General features: G+C 44.7%; 1 protein-coding gene across 1 annotated transcript in view; it reads right to left on the bottom strand.

Moving 5' to 3' along the window:
- RIOX2 (ribosomal oxygenase 2) overlaps positions 1-2,966 on the bottom strand; it is a 766,429-nt gene extending 763,463 nt beyond the window's left edge. Inside the window, exon 1 of the mRNA XM_085622446.1 lies at positions 2,947-2,966. The gene's annotated coding sequence lies outside the window, so the exon portion shown is untranslated. The remainder of the gene's footprint in view (positions 1-2,946) is intronic.
- Positions 2,967-19,515: the final 16,549 nt, after the last annotated feature.

Consider the following 19,515-nt stretch of genomic DNA (forward strand, 5'->3'; position numbering starts at 1 on the left):
TCTACTGCCTCCTCTCACTCTTTTCACCCTTTGCCTGAGCACGAACAGACCAGACGATCAGAGTTTGTAAATAACTCGTTTATCCAACTCTTGCACCAGCACCAACTAGTAATGAATACGACCAATTGCTGGGTGTGTGGGTTAATGCCACATACCATTAACAAAGGTATTCCCTACCTGGTGCTACCGTACAGTTACAATGGATCGTCATGGGCATTCCAAACCATGTTTCTCTATGCCCTAGATACATACTCCCCTCGCCAACCGCGTTCCATCAGACCTATAACCAATAATAAGGCTTTGATGAAAGGAGTTGCCGATATGAGTAGAGATATTGATGCATACTCATCCATTCCCAAAGAAGAGCTGAGACCTTATGTAGGATGGAACGCGACGGGGTATAGTATTAGTCTGGGTGAAAGACAGCGAAAAATCTCATCTCCAATCTGGGTCGTACCCCACATGGGTCGGTTCTGCTTACAGGGTAATGGTCAGAATCCTAGAGCTCAACTGGGAAGAAGTGACTGTCCTGAAACGTACACCTTCCCGTCACAGTTTTCCCCTGCGTTTCTAGCTGCCAAGGGCACATATTTCATCTGTAATGACCGAGCATATACATGGCTGCCCCCTGATTTCTCGGGCACATGTTATATTGCGAACTTGCTACCGCCGACATTTACTGCCGCCTCTGACTATCACAAGACCAGAGTTGTGAGAGGTGTGATTAGTAAGGAGGATACTGCCGGTCAGGAAGCGGGAGACTTCTTCTTGGGTTTCCTGCCGTTTTGGGGACCTATGGTCAATAGTAGGAACCTGAGACAGCTGACACGTGTGGTTGAATCCACTGTCAATGTAACGGCTGGTGCCCTTAGTAATCTGACAGCTGAGCTCCAAGCGGATCGCCTTATGACTCTGCAGAACCGCATGGTTCTAGACGTTATTCTTGCAGACCGCGGTGGGGTATGCAAGGTCATCCAATCCAGTTGCTGCATTTTCATACCAGATAATGCTCCAACAGTGTATCAAGCCATCTCCAAACTCCATAAAATATCTGAAGCCATACACGTGGATAAGGGAGATTGGTCACTGGTGGGGTGGTTCTGGGAATTGATATCTGCCTGGGGTTGGAAAGTTCTGATGGTCGTTGGAATGATCTTAGCCATTCTTTTCCTGTTCTGTCTGTGCATACAGTGTGCTCCTGCGATATGTGGCCTCTGTACTACCTTATGTGTAAGGAAACCTGTATCAAGGGACGAGCTAAGTAATAGGATGATGCTACAGCAACATCTCCATGACTTCGTGAACATTGACCTAGACTCGGATTAAGATGAGTATAGTGATTGCCTATGTAAGGGCAAAAGGAGGGTCTGTCGTACTTTAATATTCGGGACCGCGTAGGGGACAGGGCCCTACCCCTGTCTATCTTGGTATTAGCGAACCGCAAATGGTAAATGCGGCATGTACGAGTGCTTTATATATCGTTCTAGCTATGAATGCACTGTGTACACGTTCTTCTGCTCCACTACGCGGGTTCCATTTTGGAAACAGTGGCCATCTTGTCATTGCCCTCACATAGGCTATAATGGAGTAAATACGGGCCTCACAGTACATGGGCTTCCCCTCTGACTTCTCTGTGACCTGGGCAGCTGGCTCTGCTGCCCTGGGTCAAACCGGTCTCACGAGCTCCCCTTCCTCCGTCCACCTGTGATTAGCATCAGGGTTTGACCCATCATAAAGCCCTTTCATTCTACACAATCCCCCGGCTAATCTCTTCCACACCTGCTTGTTCCTGCTTTATGACTTGTTTCCCAAAACAGGAGATGCTCATGTTTATTGGGGGGTCTCTTTACATCAAACGTGGGATCTGAACCTTACTGTGTAAATCATTGTGGGCTGGCCGAATTGGAATGTGGGATGGTCATCATGACTCTGCTTTTTCGTTTGTAATGTATACCTTTATATGGCCATATTGTAAACCAAGGAATGTGTGCCTGGAGCATGATATTTTGTACTTAAGGAGAAGTCCGTTCCTATGATTTTCAGCAGTCTCCTGAGAACATACACGCTGTTGTACTTCTAGGATACCTGTCATTGGTCTGCAGCCAATAAACGATTCTTTGACTTCACCCAGAAGACTCTGTGTTTCTGTAGGTCCGGAACAGGGAGAAACCCAGAAGTCATAGGGTGTGTGCCCCTGCACCGCTGGGTCTAAAATACCCAGTACTTCAAGAGCATAGACTTTTCTTTCTCAGCCAACAACAGCAAGACTGAAATCAACTACCTAGAACTACTCCAGACACCAGACAAAGATGTGCAAGATGCCAGCTGACACAAATGCCCTATTAAGGTACAACAGTCACCACTTGCGAGCTCTGAGGGATAATCTGCCATTTGATCAGTCTAAGACTAAGCAGGAGTTATTTTCTCAAGAAGAGCTGCTTTAAAGAAGATGAACACCTCAAAATGAAAGATGGAAAGAGGGTACCTCAAGAAAATCATCACTAGGGCCCTAAAAACATCATAGCTTTGTCCTAGGGAATGGTAACTCACGCGCAAAACTAGGACGACGGCTCAGAGGAAAATAGTGATTGTTAGCACTTTCAATTCAGGCAGTAACCCAAAAAGAAAAACAAAAAACACAATACCTTTAATCAGAGATACACAACAAAGCCCAACTTCTTGTGTTCAAAAGAAACAAAAATATCAGGGACTTCCTGGTAGGCCCATTGGAAATTAGAACCCACCGTGATGCAATGACCTTATGTGGGATTGTCAAATGCGATTTGAAATGTGGCAGTTCTCTTAACTAGATATATCATGTATACCTAGATACTGTCATCCCATTCCTGATCCTACACATTGAAGGCATTTTATAATTGTAACACTCAAAAAATAACCTATGTTATCAAATGTCTTTGCAACAAAGTATATGTGGGAAAGACATACCAATTGGTCAAATGACAGCACTGGAATTGCATTAAATGCAAGGTGGACTCTGCTCCTTTAGTATGACACTACAAGCAAGGAAACAAAAAATTAGATCTATTAGAAAGTTGTGGAGGTGTTTAGTACTTATTTGACAGGTGGAAACATTTCTAAACAATTGAACTTAAGAGAATGCAGGCAAATTGATTTACTTAAAAGCACCACAAAGGATCTGAACAACATCTATCATCTGCAAAGACTGTTGATATTGAACACATGAATGGCGATAGCATATATGTGCCCACAGCTATGTACATAAATACATGATGTGTCTAGAGAGATGGATCACCACTGGGGGATGATCCAGTCTTGATAACAATAGGGACACTTATGAGGAGAGTCTTTACAGTCTGATCTTGGGAGATATTTTTGACAAACACCTCAGTATCTCCTTTACAAGTGTTGGAAGCTTGTATCACCACTGACTTAGAGTTAGGGGTAGACCTGTCTCTGGCAATTTGCTAAAGCTGGACACCTTCAGATATGCAAATAAACTCAAGTGTGTTAATGTCCCGCGGATTGCTTAGTGACGCTGGCACACTATTGTTGTATTGTTCAGTTGCATTATTTCACTAAGGTGTATCTGGTAATACGGTATTGATTGAGTGGATTGTATGCTGATTACAAACTCAAGAAAGTAATTCAATCACAAACAGATTAACGTTAGTCACTTAGTGGGTCAATGTTTACTATGCCATGACAGCCTTGACCTGTATGTGACAGATATTACTGGCTAGATACTGCCATTGCTGTGACAGCGAGGATTGGAGCCCCCTTTAGCCTCCAAATTGAGTTTTTACTTTGTGACCCTCATTCAAGATGGCGGAAGGAGGTTAGCGGTTGAGTGGTCCAGGATGCTAACCTTGATCTAGGCTGGAGCATCTTCCAGCACATCTTCATTGCTGACATAAGACAAAGTAGTGAGAGGACACATTGTTTCCCCGCTGTAAGGTCCTTGTTATAATGCTTTTTACATTTAGTTAAGGTTTTGGATATGATCATTAGCAGACCAACCCTTACCGCTTCCAGCAGATTAGGTCCAAGAGGGACAATAGCAGTGTTTTGGTTTTTTCAAGTCGCAGGATGAGCTTAGTAACCTTGTGTATATTGCATGCATTAACTATACATTACCACACCACGAGTATGACCATTGAATTAATTCTCTCTAGTATTCAGATATGTTATTTACCTCTAGCGAGGACACTGGCTGGCTGTGATGTACGGTCTATAAAACATACATTATCTCAGCATGCCGAAATACCTGTGATATTCAAGGAGTATTAGTTGCATGTTAGATATGATTGATTAGGCAGGGTATGGACCGCTATCTGCAAGTGTCGGGATTTAGAAGGTTTTCCTGCATCACTTAATCACCAGGATACTGCGAAGGTCTCAGATAGTCAATTGGGAATATTCATCTTTACCCCTCTGTCTTTTAGAAATATGCATGCTGGATCACATTTCAGGTTTTAACAAGCATGGGATGACTTACCTGGTGTATTACATATCTACTGAATATGGCCAATCAAGTGATTGACGTTATCTTTCGGAAGGATTTACTTCTTCATTTGGTAACTACCCTTGGTGCCCCCTCATTTTTATAATTATTTGGCGAGCATATGATCACAGAACATTAAGTAACTAGTGTTCATATTGCAGAAATTAAATTACCCTAACTGAGCCAACTTTTGTTATAGGTGCTCTAGCCAGATGACAATTCTCCAGATGAGATCTGATAATTCTGGTTCAAAACATCAACACCCCCCCCCCCCCCCCACTTGATTTCTTATTGAATCTTTTATGTGTATAAGATCTGTGACTTTCCCCCTAGGACTATTGTGCAATTGTGACAACAGCTTTGGGATATGTACAGTGTATTTGTAAGTTCAGTATATATGCTCATTTTTTCATACACAAAATAAAATCTACTACAAAGAAAAATTGGCTGTTTGATTTGTTCAAATAATTAATTGTATGTAATGGGTCAAGACGTAGGGGAACACTCGCAGACATAATTAACTCTCAAACCTATTAGTGAGGCATTGATCTAGAAGAGCTCCACTAGTTAAATGTTTGGTTTATAAAGCTATTGGTTTTTGGCAGGAAATGCTCGGAGCTGGATTATTTGATGACCACAAATGTCCGTGTGTGGGCAGATGTGTGGTGAGTATGCCCGGTCAAGATTTCTACACACCTTCAGACTTACTCTATTTTAGAGCTCATAATTCTTCAGAGGGGCATGGTTGAAGCTGCATTAAATTAAACCCTTTCAAAAACAGGCCTCTTTATCACATGGTGTGCTAAAGCTCCAGGGGTCATGAAAGTGCAAAAATGTTAGGAGCCCAATCAAACTTTCTGGAGCAGTTCCTCTTGATTTCTTCTGAGGCTCCCAGGACTTCAGATATAGTAGTTCGGGATCACAACTCACTCCTGCAGGACCCAGCAGCAGGGACCAGTTCAAGTTGAGTAATTACTGATCAGTTAGTCACTCAAGGAAAAATGAAGCCTCTTCAGTTTGTTCTGTCCCTGTAGCCATGCAAGAGGTCAGCCAACTGACCCTTGGGATCACTTCTCAGTCCTCTGTACAAGTAGGGGCAGGCCATGCCCTTCTATTCTCCGCACAGGTGAGAAACAAGGCCAGTCCCTCTGCTGAACATCTGCAGTTCCAGATTTTTTTTGGGTGAGATATCTTGTATGATTCACTAGAAGGTGGGTGGGGGGTGACTCCTGGATACTACCCAACCAATGCAAAAAAATATTTTTATTGTTGTAATTATTTTTTTAAGTGCTGGGGCAAACCTTCCCATTTTGCAGTAAATCCGTTTTGCTTTACTGCAAACTATCCCACAGTGCACTATGCTTACAATTTCAACATGGCAGAACACTTCTGCCCCAGGAGGAGGCCGTGACCAAGCGTGGGATGAGTCTACAGAAAAGACCAGGCCCTCCTCTTCAACACCAAACTGCATCTAGGACCAGCTCACCTCTCCCATTAGGAGGTTGCCAACTTTGGTACATTTGACCCTGGGATCAAAAGGCACCTCTTCACACAGTCAGACTCTACCCATAGCTATGCAAACGGGAGGCCTCGCTGTGTTCCTTTCAAGTTAATGAAGGTTGTGAAGGTTGTGATCCCCAAATGGCTCTTCCTGAGCTGAAATGAGCCACATACTACACTCCCACGTCTTTCTATGAAAAGGTCCAAGCCATTTCCTTTGCTCTGGGAACAGTTTTCAGACGATGTGATTGGTAAAGCACCAGCTGCGTCATTAGGGTTGGTGTCTCCCAGTGCGGTAACTCATGGTGTCACCACCTCACGACTTACCCCATGATGGACCTCCTCCGAGTCCGCCAGTGCAAAGCGTGTTTTTAAGCACGTCTAGTGGGTGTGGGCAGTGGGCTGATGAAAACGGCGGGTCCGGGAGCCACGTGAATGACGTTTCGAATGTCGCCGACGTCTGTATTCCGTACTCCCATGTGTCTCTACTGCCTCACTTCCCTGTGCCCCATAACTCCGTGCCCCTCTGTGTCCAATACCTCCGCATCCCCGTGTCTCATACCTATGCACTTCTCCATGCCCCGTACCTTCACATTTTTGCTGTGCCACATACCTCCGCACTCACCAGTACCTATGCACCCTCTGTCTCACACCTCTGCACCCCTCTGTGCCCTTACCTCAACACTCTCCCTACCTCTGCACTCCTCCGTGCCCCGTACCTCTGTACTACCCTCTGCCAAGTACCTCCGCACTTCACTCTGCCCCTACCGCCGCAGTCCCCTGTGCCCCTACCGCCGCAGTCCCCTGTGCCCCTACCTTCGTCTCCCCTGTGCCCCTACCTACGCACCCTCCTGTACCCTGCCTCTGCACTCCTTACCTCCATGTTTTCCTTGTGTCCCATACCCCCGCACTCCCCTATGTCCCTACCTTTGCACTCCTCGGTGGCACATACCTACAAATTTCTCCGGTGCCCCCTACCTCTGCACTCCCCTGTCGTTGTACCTGTTCTGGTGTACATTTTGACCCCGCTGGACCCCCTACAGTGAGCCCCCACGGTACCCCCCCTACAGTGAGCCCCCGCAATACCCTCTACAGTGAGCCCCTTCTCCTCTGCTCTGAACACGCCCACTCCTGCCACCTGTGGAGTGGGAAGGAGGCTCAAGAGTTTGCACCCTCCTGCTCTTGGCTTCTGGGGGTGGGGGAGTGATGGGGGTGCGTGTGAGGGGTCTGCTGCATGGGGGAGTCAGGGGGTGCATGTGAGGGTCAGTTGCACGGGGGTCTTACCTGCAGGACTCGGTGATCTCGATCTTGGTGGCCAGCACGCTGGTGGTCACCGGGTCGAAGTCCCCTATGGATGCCATGCTGTCCCTGCCTGGGCTCTGGGCACGGGGCTCCCCCGTGCAGGCTGGTCCGCGGGCGGGGCAGGGGTCCCATTATTTTGCAATTTGGTGTCACCCCATGTGATTGTGTCACCTGGTGCGGTCCGCACCCCCCTAGTGAGGCCACTGTAAATCACTGATCAGATCAGCTGCAGAAAAGCTTGTGCTAATTAGTCTATTGGAGGGTCGGACAGGCAAGGTCCAACTTTAAAAAAAGTTATTTTTCAGGTGCATATAGCAAAAGGACAACTTAACAATTGAATAGGATTAATAATAAATATTTTAAACCCTGGTTGAATTATTTCTGTAGCTTTCCAAAAAGCTAAGTTAGCAAGCATAGCACTTCTCATACAATCAATGACAGCCCTTTACACTGCGAATCGCTTGGGGGTCTAGTCACTGGAGGACCATGGCCACACTAAATACTTGTTCTATAACTCTAAAATACTATGTATCCTACCTTATGGGCTACAATGGATAATTAGGGGTGAATTACATCATTTTAAAGTAGGGTTCTTTCCTGTTATGAAGGTTTTTTTTGTATAGGTTTGCCTGCAGGTACAAGAGCTGCAGCAGTCAGGCTACACATGTAGCTCTGAAGCAGTGGCAGGGGAGGGGCAGCGGCCAACCCCACCCCTCCGCTCTTCCAAGCGGCTGCCATGCGGCGACACACAGGGACCGCCACAGGAGGCAACGTGTCTAGCTGCCCCACTTGTCTGAAGCATTGTTTTTCCTCGTCATCCTAGTGGATGGCACCATAGGTGCCCCAGTCCACAGGTGACATTTGACTATCCATGCTAGTGGTGTATTTAGTAGAAAATTAAACCTGTCCGCTGAGGCTTCGCCAATGTTACCATGTTTTAAGGGTCAGAGCACCTACACTGGGGACTGGTACAGTGCTTCAGTGTGCAGAGATCAAAAACCTAAAAATACCAGTCATCAAAAACTAAGGGGAGGGGAATCTTTGTCCCACAAGGGCTTTGGTGCATTTAAATATATATATATATATATATATATATATATATATATATATATATATATATATATATATATATATATATTACAGGGCTGATGTTAATATTGCATATAATGGGATTATGCTTAACCTGCTCCTCTTCTTTATCGAAGTTGAACTTACTGGTCAAGCAATCATAAGTCTTTAATAGAATGACAGTGGTATTAGATTTGATGGATATATGAGTTGTAAGACTCCCGGGAAGCAGGACCTTTATTTCTGGTTCTTACCTCTGGAAGGAAAACATTGTGGTAGCCATTTATGCAAGGATTTGGATGGCCACTATCGCCTGTAGGCAAACACGTCAAAAATGTCTCAGGGTCTTAGGAGACTACCACTCTAGGTCTTTAGTCAATTTTGTATCATCATACTCATTGTAAGAACAGATTAATTGTAGCTTTATCTGGTTCTTTCGAGTTGGCTAACAGAGCTATTTCTAAGTCTGTTAATTTTTTAGGGCCTGGAAGCAAGAGTGAGCGCCAACCAGCTCCAGTCACTAGGAGAGCTCTACTTTGGTGAAATTAACAGCAGTGTGTTTTGCCGGTCTCACAGTTGACAGTTATTAACAGGTTCTTGGCACAATCCCTAACTGGGCCGTTCATTTCTGTCAGCTTTTAAATACTCAACTGTTTTGATTTGCCCTGCTTGTCAAACCCAATAAGGGGTTGCTGTTATCTGAAGGTTCACATTTTTAAATAAAAATAATTCTCTCTTCTGTGCCTGTTTTAGGGCTTATTTCCTCTGTTCTGTGATATTATGTTAGCATAATTCTTTATTTTCTGGCATCTGTCAGTCTAATTCCACAATTCTCAAAAACATGGCCAAGGATATAATTACTAAGTAGTGATTGACAATAGTAACCAATGATGAATCCATAACTTCACTGCCAGTAGTGGTGTTCAAAAGAGATGGAAATGAGGTCTTTGCTTTCCATGCGATTAAGGCGTGGAGTTAGTTCACCAGTTAACCATGGTCTCTTCTCTTTTCCAACTAGTTGCCTGCTGAGTTGGTGCTTCCTGGCCATCATCCAATTCTGGTTTACAGTTAATATGAATAACTGGCCTCTGTCAGTGTTCCGGAGGATCGAGGATTGGGCGTTCTACCATCAGGGAAGGGGCAGACCTAGCTGCATGGCTCCTCGAGGCCTAGGACATTTTTAAGATATGTATGAAAGTGGTCAGGGATAGAACTAAGCTGTTATGCAAAAGCACCCTGGAAAATCATAACCTAGTAGATAAGCACTGCAGGCTACACCTTTAAACAACCCTTCCTCAAAATAGGATAGTCACCCCAAGACACCTACCTTCCTTTCCAGCCCAATTCTCTATTGAAAACCTAGGGGACTCGTAATAGATTGTAAGAGACTATATACAAACATACACATGAGACTGACTTCAGAGCAGCCCTGTGAGTTAGTCTCTAGCCCTTACCACTTCAACTAGCCACACTACAACAACTAAACTGGCATACTACAAAAGTAGGCATGCTGTTGAAAGATGTGCCCAACAATGGTGGGAATCTGAATACTCTGGCATAGCCCAATACTGCAGATTCCCTCAAACTGAACACTCACCTTCACTTTTCTTCCTACCGTGATGATCACATAGGACTGCATATCAGGAATTCGTAACAAATCTTTGTTAATCTAAAATCTGTTCAGCCTCTTAATAAATTAGCGTGATCCACCTTAACGCAGCAACCAACACACAAACAGGACCTAGATTGTTCTTGTTACAATTAAGATTACTGCCAAGGCCCCTGTGGAGCTACCTGTTGCTGATGGCATCTCAAACAGACATCTCAAACCTATCGTTCGTTCATTCATATTAGTTTTTCACCATAGTGAAAAGCGCTGCGACCCACAAGAAGATAACTACACTTTGATTGTAATTACACATGATACGGAAACACTTTCTAAAGTGGTTAAATTTTAAAACACTCTTCCATCTACACACCCTACACAGTGCATGGTGCTGCCTGGTCAGGCAAATATTTCAACCCCCTAATCAAGTGGGGTAAGTGGCAAGCGCCATATTAAAAGATACAATACTTGAAGCTGCCTCAGCTGTCGAGCATTGGCAGATCAATTAGATGAAGTGACTACTGCTGGGATAGTGTAGATAGATAGTGAACACCCTTGGTTTCCCGCATCCCGACCCCAAAGAATACTTTATTTAAAAATAAAATTACTAAACACCCCCCCCCCCCCCCAAAAAAAAAACAACTTTGCGGTTGTTTCTTTTCAATATATCAATACAGTAAAAGAAACATTCTGGCTGCTATAGGGTGTACCTATTTCAGTATTGGTTGTAATTCAACCAGACTTCGCCTGTGCAATACTTGGGTTGGTATTTTATGCAATTTCTAATCATCTGCACTGTGCAACATGAAATCAACTGGCAAAAGAGAAACGTTTCTTTTCACATATTTCAAACTAAATTATTTCAAGGTCAAAGGTTTTATTTATAATCCATTAGTCAATCCACCTGAATATGCGTTTGATCCATCAGCACTGGGTCTTTCAATAGTGCCACAGACTTCTGGGGCTATGCTGCACATGTGTAAAGCAGGAACAGATGCTATCTCTGCCCTGGGCTTTCATATTAAGCCAATTTACTAGCTTTAAACATGCAAGTGGATGGAAGTATCAGCAACTGTGCCAACATTTGGCATTGCTTGTTTGATTCCTTCCACAGTTAGTAAGTGCCTTCTCAACCTTCGTCAAAATGGAACAGGATGAGGAGAGGATGTGGTCCGTCGGCTAGACTGCAGACTTTGGTGCTGGAAACCATATTGCCAATATCGGCAACACTCCTCAGTTCTCATACAGCAACATACATAAATAAACCCCAAGACACCTTGTTAGTGGAGAAAATTGCTGCAGGTTTATTTGTAAGGGTGGGCGTAGTTCGCGAAGTAGCACTTCGCGAAGCTACGCAAAGTGAAGTTCGCACTACGCGAGCTACGCGTAGCACTTTGCGAACTGCGTAGTAACATGTTCGCACTGTGCAAGATGTTGTTTTCAATGATTGCACAGTGCGGACAAGCAACCGGCACTGTGCAATCATTGAAAATGGCATCTTGCAGAGTGTGAGCTGTAGTTTTCTGCTGCTCGAGTAGATTTGTACTCGAGCGGCAGCTTTCTCAACGCGAACTGGTAGTTTCTCATCGCGAGCGGTCGCGAGCATACGCGACCCCTCGCAATGAGAAACCTGACCTCCTCGCGTTGGGAATCTCGCCGGGAGGTTTATTTTCCATGCTCGCGATCGCCAACTTGCTGTTGCTGATCGCGAACAAGGAAAAAGTCTCGCCGGGATGTCATTTTGCTTGCTTGCGGTCGCCAACTTGACGTTAAGGACCGCGAGCAAGCAAAAAATGACCGCAACACTACGCTACGCGTGTTCGCACTGTGCTACGTGCAGTTCGCGTAGTGCGAAGTAACGCGAACTTCGCAAACTACGCGAGCGTAGCGTAGTGCTTCGCCCAGGCCTATTTATTTGCATAACAAATATGCCAACATGGTGGGTTATCTTACGAGCAATCCAAGGGCAGGCCAGCCCCTATGCCACCTGCTGAGCCAAATTACACCGTGGCCGTCGCCAATCGGTGGCTACCAATTTTGGGAGGGGCCACCCCTCCCATCAGTGGACCGCCAGTCCAAAGCCTTACTCACGCCCCCCAAAAGGTGGGCGGACCGTTCCAGGCAGCCCCCGGTTGCTCAGACCCACAACCGCCAGTAGGACTAACGGGGTGCCGTCGTTCTTCCAGGGGACAACGCTAAGACATCCCTGGGTATCATTGGCTTAGCACCCTTGTTGTGCTGCTGCATATAGTACCCTTCTGTACCTTGCAGAGTCTGGATCACCCTGTAACTCCTCCACAGCTCTGGGGGTGGCCGTCACAACCAGGGCCCCCCACAAAGGTAGGCATCTTTACCTACATCCCGCTGATTACTGGGCCTTTCCCAGGTCCAGCCAAAACAAGTCCAAGCCCATACAGGACAGGAGGCCAGCATACCCCTTCTGGACAGGTGCCCCCATCCTTTCTAAACTCCCTGTGGACTTTAGACTGGTAAAACCAAAACAGCTCTGTTCAGGGATGGATGCATAACTTACACCAGGGGGAATTAAATTCTGGCAGCAGGACCCTCCTACCCTGGAAAGTCAAATCATTGCCTCCCAGCTGTCTCACCCCAGTGGTGAGAGGAGAGACACCACCCCCTGCCCGGGCTGCTGCTTCTACAGAAGCTGTTCCAGCGCCTGCACAATTACACCACCCCTCCCAGGGTGGCTTACGGCCGGTTGTCCCCTTAAATGCCTTGGGATTCCATGGCCCACCTCTTAGCATGTCCTGCTGAGTCTGCAACTCGGAGGGGGACCCAGTATCCGTGGTCCCCTCCTTGCCCAGCCCTTCATATATATGCGCCCCGGATGACCTAAAACCAATAGTTTAGTGTTGGTTCAATGTTAACATTGCCTGGCTGAAAAGCAATACATTTGACAAGCCACTCCTGACAAGAAGTGCCAATGCGGGTGGAAGTAAGAGTTAACAAGCCCGCCTTACTTCCTCTTGCACCCAGTTATCTTTGTATAGCACTTGTCGGAGTATGTCCATCGCATTCAGTCAATCACTACCCTAGGTGACGCCTTGCCCTCCCTAACTTCTGCTAGTATACCAGGGAGCATACAGGACAGTGTGAACCAGAGGGGAACCATAAGTATAAATACCTGCCATTTTTTGTATACTGGGAATGCCAAGTGTTCTTTAATACTGTGTAGCCCCATTTGTACTTAACCCAGAGGTTGACCCAATATTTCAATCCCTAGCACACTCGTTGGATGACAACTTCCACAACCTGCATGGCTGCCAACCAAGGCTATGGGGTGGGAGAATTTGCATATGTTATTATTACTAATCTCAATGGTACCCGTTTCATCGACCTCAGAGGGATGAAATGCTAAGTGGACCTACCAGGATCTGAACCTGTGACCAGAGGTCGAACCCAAGCCCCTTTCAGTTCTGCCGCTCCACATGCCTGTGAACTTGTAATCCAGGACAGACTTCAGGCCCCTTAACCCATTCTTGGACATGCCTGCGCTAGAAACACACATCTAAAAGGCCTGACGACCAGCTAACCACCAAAATTGCAGTCTGAATGTTCGCTGACAACTCCCAAGGAAACTTTGCTTAACTGAAGCAACTGGTAACATCCCATCAATTTAATCAAGTTAACCTTAACCATGACTGCAAAATGTGCTCTCGTTGTTGTACGTATTAGTGCTCGATCCCCTCCATATCAGTACTATCAAGGCAACCCACACCCTCTTCGGAATGGCACCCTTAGCCCCAGCTGACAGAAAGTGCCTATTCGTGTGTAGCCCATAACCTTACTGTGGTAAATAATTTAATTACCGGGACTTAATTTGATACAGAACATAATAAAAATAGCTCAGTAAATAAGAGGCAGAATCCGTGGTATTAGAGGTTCGGAATGGGCTTTATTCTAATGGACGATTTCGAAATCGTGGCCTCCAAGTTCCATCACCACGGAGGTTCAGGAAGTGAAGTACATACATTATTGATAATTATTCACTTTTATACAATAGGCATTACAGTGAAGTAAATGCAAGAGGCGTAACAATTGATAGTGTAGATAAGACATACATACGTAGCAAAAGTAGGTGGAACTGGGAGTAACAAAGAAACGTCATTGGTTGTGATGTCACATATGGGTGGACCTATGAAATAATTTCGCAATGTCAGCAGAAATACTTGGCAGAGATGCGCGCGCAGCAGTATGACGTGTGATTGACGTGCAACTAGGGGGTGAAGGGGACTTGACATTTAGCTCTACATGTGGCGACAGAAGTCTGGAGGGTCAAGTCAACCTAATCCCAAATCATATCTAACATCCTATGTTTAAAGAACTATGTTATCCAAAAGAGAGGTCTCTTAGAGTAGAATCTTATTCTATACTGACTATACTGACTGTTAGTGCGTGTACAGGCGTCTAAGTGTCTACACTAGATGCGAGGGCAGGAATCTTCCATAGTAACAGGGCTATGAATTACTTGCATGAAGACAGAGAAACCGGGCCTTTGCTCGGTAGCTGGAAGAATGTTTACTGAAACTACTAGACAGGAATGCATTGGGCAGGGGGCGGAGCAGATAATTTCGAAGGTGAAATACAGTTTCTTGGCAGGCAACAGGCTGATGTCAGGCTTCGTGAGCCGCGCAGGGAATGAGACAAAGTTCATGGTCACAGATGCAGGCTCAGACTGGAGCTTCAGAGGCAGAAAGCAAGAAAAGCTTGATGACAGAATCAGGGCCTATTTGCCTGGACTGTAAAAATGGCATAAGTGAACCATATAAAGGCGGTGGCCTTTTGTACTTAGGAATGGAATATCCGGCTCATTCATGGCGGATCTGAAAGAGGACATGTTAACGGTGGACGCACATGTATTTGCGTCTTCATAACTGGAACTGGAGGGAACATACATGTACTTGTAACATGCACATAGAACCGTTGGGGTCCAAGATAGGGGACATAACTGACCAGAAAAATCCATATTTCCACATTACGTTTATCACTGACGGTATACTAGGATTATGTTGAAACTCAGCTAGCTCTGCTGCTGAGTGCGCATTGCACCATCACAGGTATGTCTTTGCCTATTCAGTTTCAGGCTGCAATGTTTGATGACATTGCCAGCCCCAATCCCGGGCAAAAATAAAACGGAAGCTTTACTGCTACCCCTGTGAGCCGCTGCCGGTACTAATGATGGTCCAAATCGCACCAGTAAACTAGCTGCTGTACTAAAGCAATAGAGGGCCATTGCAGCACTAATTAAAGTCCATGGCTAACCTACTCCCAGTATGGAAGATACAAGAAAGGCTGGAAATTAAAAGCCCTTTGAGATGATCGTTAGATAGACCCAACAGGGAGTGATCCTGTGAAATAAGGTAGGGACCACCACACCCCGATGTGCCTCAGCCCAGATTTATTTTGCCATGACCCCTACTAAGCCCTTAGAGATCACCATCAGCTACCTGCAGTGGCCAGGTGGCAGGCACCCAGCGGGACCTGCAAGTCCTATTTACTCACCATTATGTGTTGAAGGCTAATTAGTTTGAGTTCTCCTCTTGACAGCATCCCTTCTAACCACCAGTGTTGAGTAACCACTCAAGACTGTTTCTTGTCCAAGTCGTCCCCTTAGCCTGCACTGTTAGACCAAATTAAGCTTTAGAAGCTCCCTCTACAAAAGTATATAAATTATTGCGCCATTTGGGACACTATTACTTCATCACTACGTACGTTCAAGGCATGACAATACTGCCAAAGGGACCCCCACCTTAGTACCTGTTTAACCACTCAAATACTGAAGGAGGGAAAAAAAAAAAAAAAAAAAAAGATTACCAGTGCACCTTGCCTTGGGCCTAAAATTAACTGACAAAGTAAGGACCCTCATGTGTGAAGCTGCTAGGTTGGGTGTGGGCAAAATGCCACCGATTGTCATTTTGTGTCCGCAATTGACTGTCCAAACCGTCCAGAGTACGGTAAAGGAGGCGCATAGGCACATGTGGGTAGTATAATAGTACTTGAACAGTCTGGTATGCCATAGCACTCAGCTATGCTCCACTAATTTTATCCGGTATCCCCAGTGTTAAGATGGAAAATCAGCAGTGCAGGTACTCTGGCCCAGAGTACCTGCTTGTATCTAAGAAGAACGTACGTCAAGCCACCCGCCAGTCCAGTGATTCTGGCCTGTGTGATGGGCCTCTCTTGGCGTGGGTTCACATAAGGCTGCATTCTTTCCCTAGCCTAGTGCGGCACACAGAACTGGCTCATCTGTCAAGTTTCCCTCTAATTAAACAACCTGTAACCTTTGGACGCATTGCCAGTCCTAATATTGCCTTTGTCAAAGGAAGATGGTTGCCTAGGCAAATAAGCAACAGATATGGCTTCCTCGAGGGAAATTGAAATTGCTACAGTACTGAATCATGAGACTGTGCAAGATCTAAACTGCAATTGCTAGAGGTTAATCTGTCTCCCACTCCCCCCTTACAACTTTGTCGCAGAGTAGCTCCAGTGCGACTCCTGCATGTGGGCCACTGCTGACACCCTTGACGCCCCAATCATTTGCACTGTTTTACAAATATTTTCCATGCAACACTACACTCTTGGACGTGCCTTTTTGCAACTTTTAATTTCCAGTTTACAACTTAATTGCGCATTTCCTTGTAGTATTTTTGTCATATTGGACCTTTTTCTTTATATACTACCCCCTCAATACTACTTGTTTCTTATCTTGGAAGGATGAAATCCTGAGTTGGCACTGCCGGGGGTGCAGAGAACATAACATACGTGTTTGTAAAGTGCACTTACGCCCAGGATGGTCCTAGCACTGAATAGCAGCTATTTATTGTTACCCATCTCCAAGGTACTGATTTTTCATATTGCTGTATTCCCTTTCTATGTTTACCACAAACCATCAGAAACACCGTGGACTAGTCGCCCTGGGACCTGCTCCAGACATCTGCCTTCTTGTTAGCTGCAGGTCTTGGAAGCTGGTCTAGAACATTTTAGTACATCTAGTACTATTATGTTAGACATTTCGTATACGTACCATCCCGCTGAACTGTGCATGTTTCTTACTCTCACGAGTTAGCACAACTGGGGTTGCAGGGAACATAATCCCACATATTTGTAAAGCGCATGTCCACCCCCATCTAGGCACTGGATAACAGGTGCTTATTGTCGCCCAACTCAATGGTATTGATTTTTTTTTTTTTGGGGGGGGGGGGGGGGGGGGGAAATCAGCCCGCATATTCTACCTAGAAAAGTGTCTCAAATCAATTGTACCATTCCTTTTTCCAATCTCAGAAGGATGAAAATCAGATCGGGATCTGAAACCTGTGAGCATGAGGTAAAAACAAGATTCCTGCGGTGTTTGCCTTGCCACAAGACGCTGTTCATCTGTGAGATAACCACAAACCAACAGCCTGCGAAACTTGCAGTATATAATTGCCTCCTAACTGTGCACTCCGCCTTTTTCCCCTTGGAGCCTATAACTATTATTCATAGGTGGGTAAGTCAGTGTATATGAAATGTTACATCAGGCAGGAGTGGGTTCACCTGTTCTCTATGCAGGTGGGCGGTATAGTTGAAGAGTACTTGCTCTGGGTCAGCACCAAACTCTGAATCTAATATATAATGCAATGGGGCACGCAGTTCTTTTGACTGTTAATCGCTCCCTGTAAATCGCTCCCTGTAATCGCTACTAGCATAAAGAAGTCTCTGTCTGCATGTTACCTGCCCAGGTCAAACAGGATTACTTTAGAAGCCATCCTAGAGTCCTCAGATGATCATGCAACTACATTAGATGTCATTTTCACATCAGACATCATCAAGCTCTTGAAGTCATCAGCAAAGCTGAAAAGCGCAGCCTGATGATTTGAGGATGACTTGAAAATGAGTATCTGATGACTTTAGTAGGTGTCATTATTCGTGATGATTTAAGGATGACTTGAAAAAGACTCTCAGATAACTTTACAAGCTGACATTGTTCCTTATGACTTTGGGCTGATTTGAAAATAAGTATTGGATTACTTCAAGGGTACTATTGTGTTTTCAATAAGATGTTTTTGCTTCTGGTGATTTTAACAGGAATTGCTTGTCTATTTAAAGAGCACGTCCACCACTTGGTTTCAGGTTTCCAGAAAAATATAAACTGTTGGATGATTGCAGATAAACGCAAAATGACATACAAGTTTTCTATTATACACAACTGAGCATACAATGTGCTTTAGCAAACTATGTACAAGTTAGAGGTTATTTTTTTAAAACATTTATTTTTGTCACTTTCTTTTTGTACAAACCAGGTAAAATAAGCATCCACTGTAAAAAGATCAATGCCTAGCATTAACAAAGATGAACATTAGCCATCATATGCATGCTCACTGAAGTTAAGGGACAATTAAGTATGAAAATATGTGGCAGAATAAACTAAATAACGTAACAAAAATAAATGCTACACATTATGCAATCACTGGAGGCACATTATGCAGCCGAACCTTTATCTAGCCATCTGATATTTGATGATTTCCACCGCAAAACAATACACCAAGGGCCTCATGTAGGTAGCCCAATACCGGTCGGTAACGGCCGATTTTCGGTAAATATACCGTTACCGACCGGTATTTAGGCTTTTGGTATGTAGGGGGACCATTTCTGTATTCGGTAATTTACCGAATCGGTAAAATTACCAAATCGGCAATTTTACCGCTTCGGTAAATACCGAATACAGAAATGAGATGTAGGGGGAGTGTGTGGTGGGTGTGGGGATTCGTTATTTACCACCAACTGACAGTTGGTGGTAAATGACGAATGTCTCAGTTAAGGCATTATTTGGCCCTTAGATGTGTGCAATGTGGCAGACACACATGCCCTCAGGGCATGTATGTGTGCCACATGTGCACACATGCAGGAATCAGGGGTGCAACAGGGTGTCAATGTGACACCCTGCCACCCTTGATTGAGCTCCCCCCATTACCGATTCGGTATTTACCGATTCGGTAATGGTAACTGGCTTCCCATTGATTCATATGGGCCTCCTGGCCCATAGGAATCAATGAGATACAGGTTACCATTACCGAATCGGTAAATACCGATTCTAAAATACCGACACTTACCGATTCGGTATTTTTTAACCTACATTACATTTACCGATTCATAAATACCGAATCGGTAAAATTCGGTATTTAAGAATCGGTAAATGTAATTTACCTACATAAGGCCCCAAATGAGGAAAACAAGCATCCATCAAACAAATACACAAATTATGAAATATTTCATTGCAATCACAAACAAATGCAAAAACAAACCCAACATTTATCTTGTAATGGGAAGGTTTAAGCTTTCTAAAATCAATTGAGACCACCCATTGGCCATACTGTATTGTATTTGATGTACTTGCTCTGCTCCCAAAAATAAATTTGAGGATACCAAATGAATTTTTAGCCTCCAATTTCATATTGCTGCACATTTATAAATACATTTTTGAATGTTCAGTTGTATATTTTGCTTCTATATTGATATACACTATTATTTGGCCAACATTACTATGTTTTATGAGCAG

Source organism: Triturus cristatus, chromosome 8 (assembly GCF_964204655.1).
Source record: "Triturus cristatus chromosome 8, aTriCri1.1, whole genome shotgun sequence".
NCBI classification, from domain to species: Eukaryota; Metazoa; Chordata; class Amphibia; order Caudata; family Salamandridae; genus Triturus; species Triturus cristatus.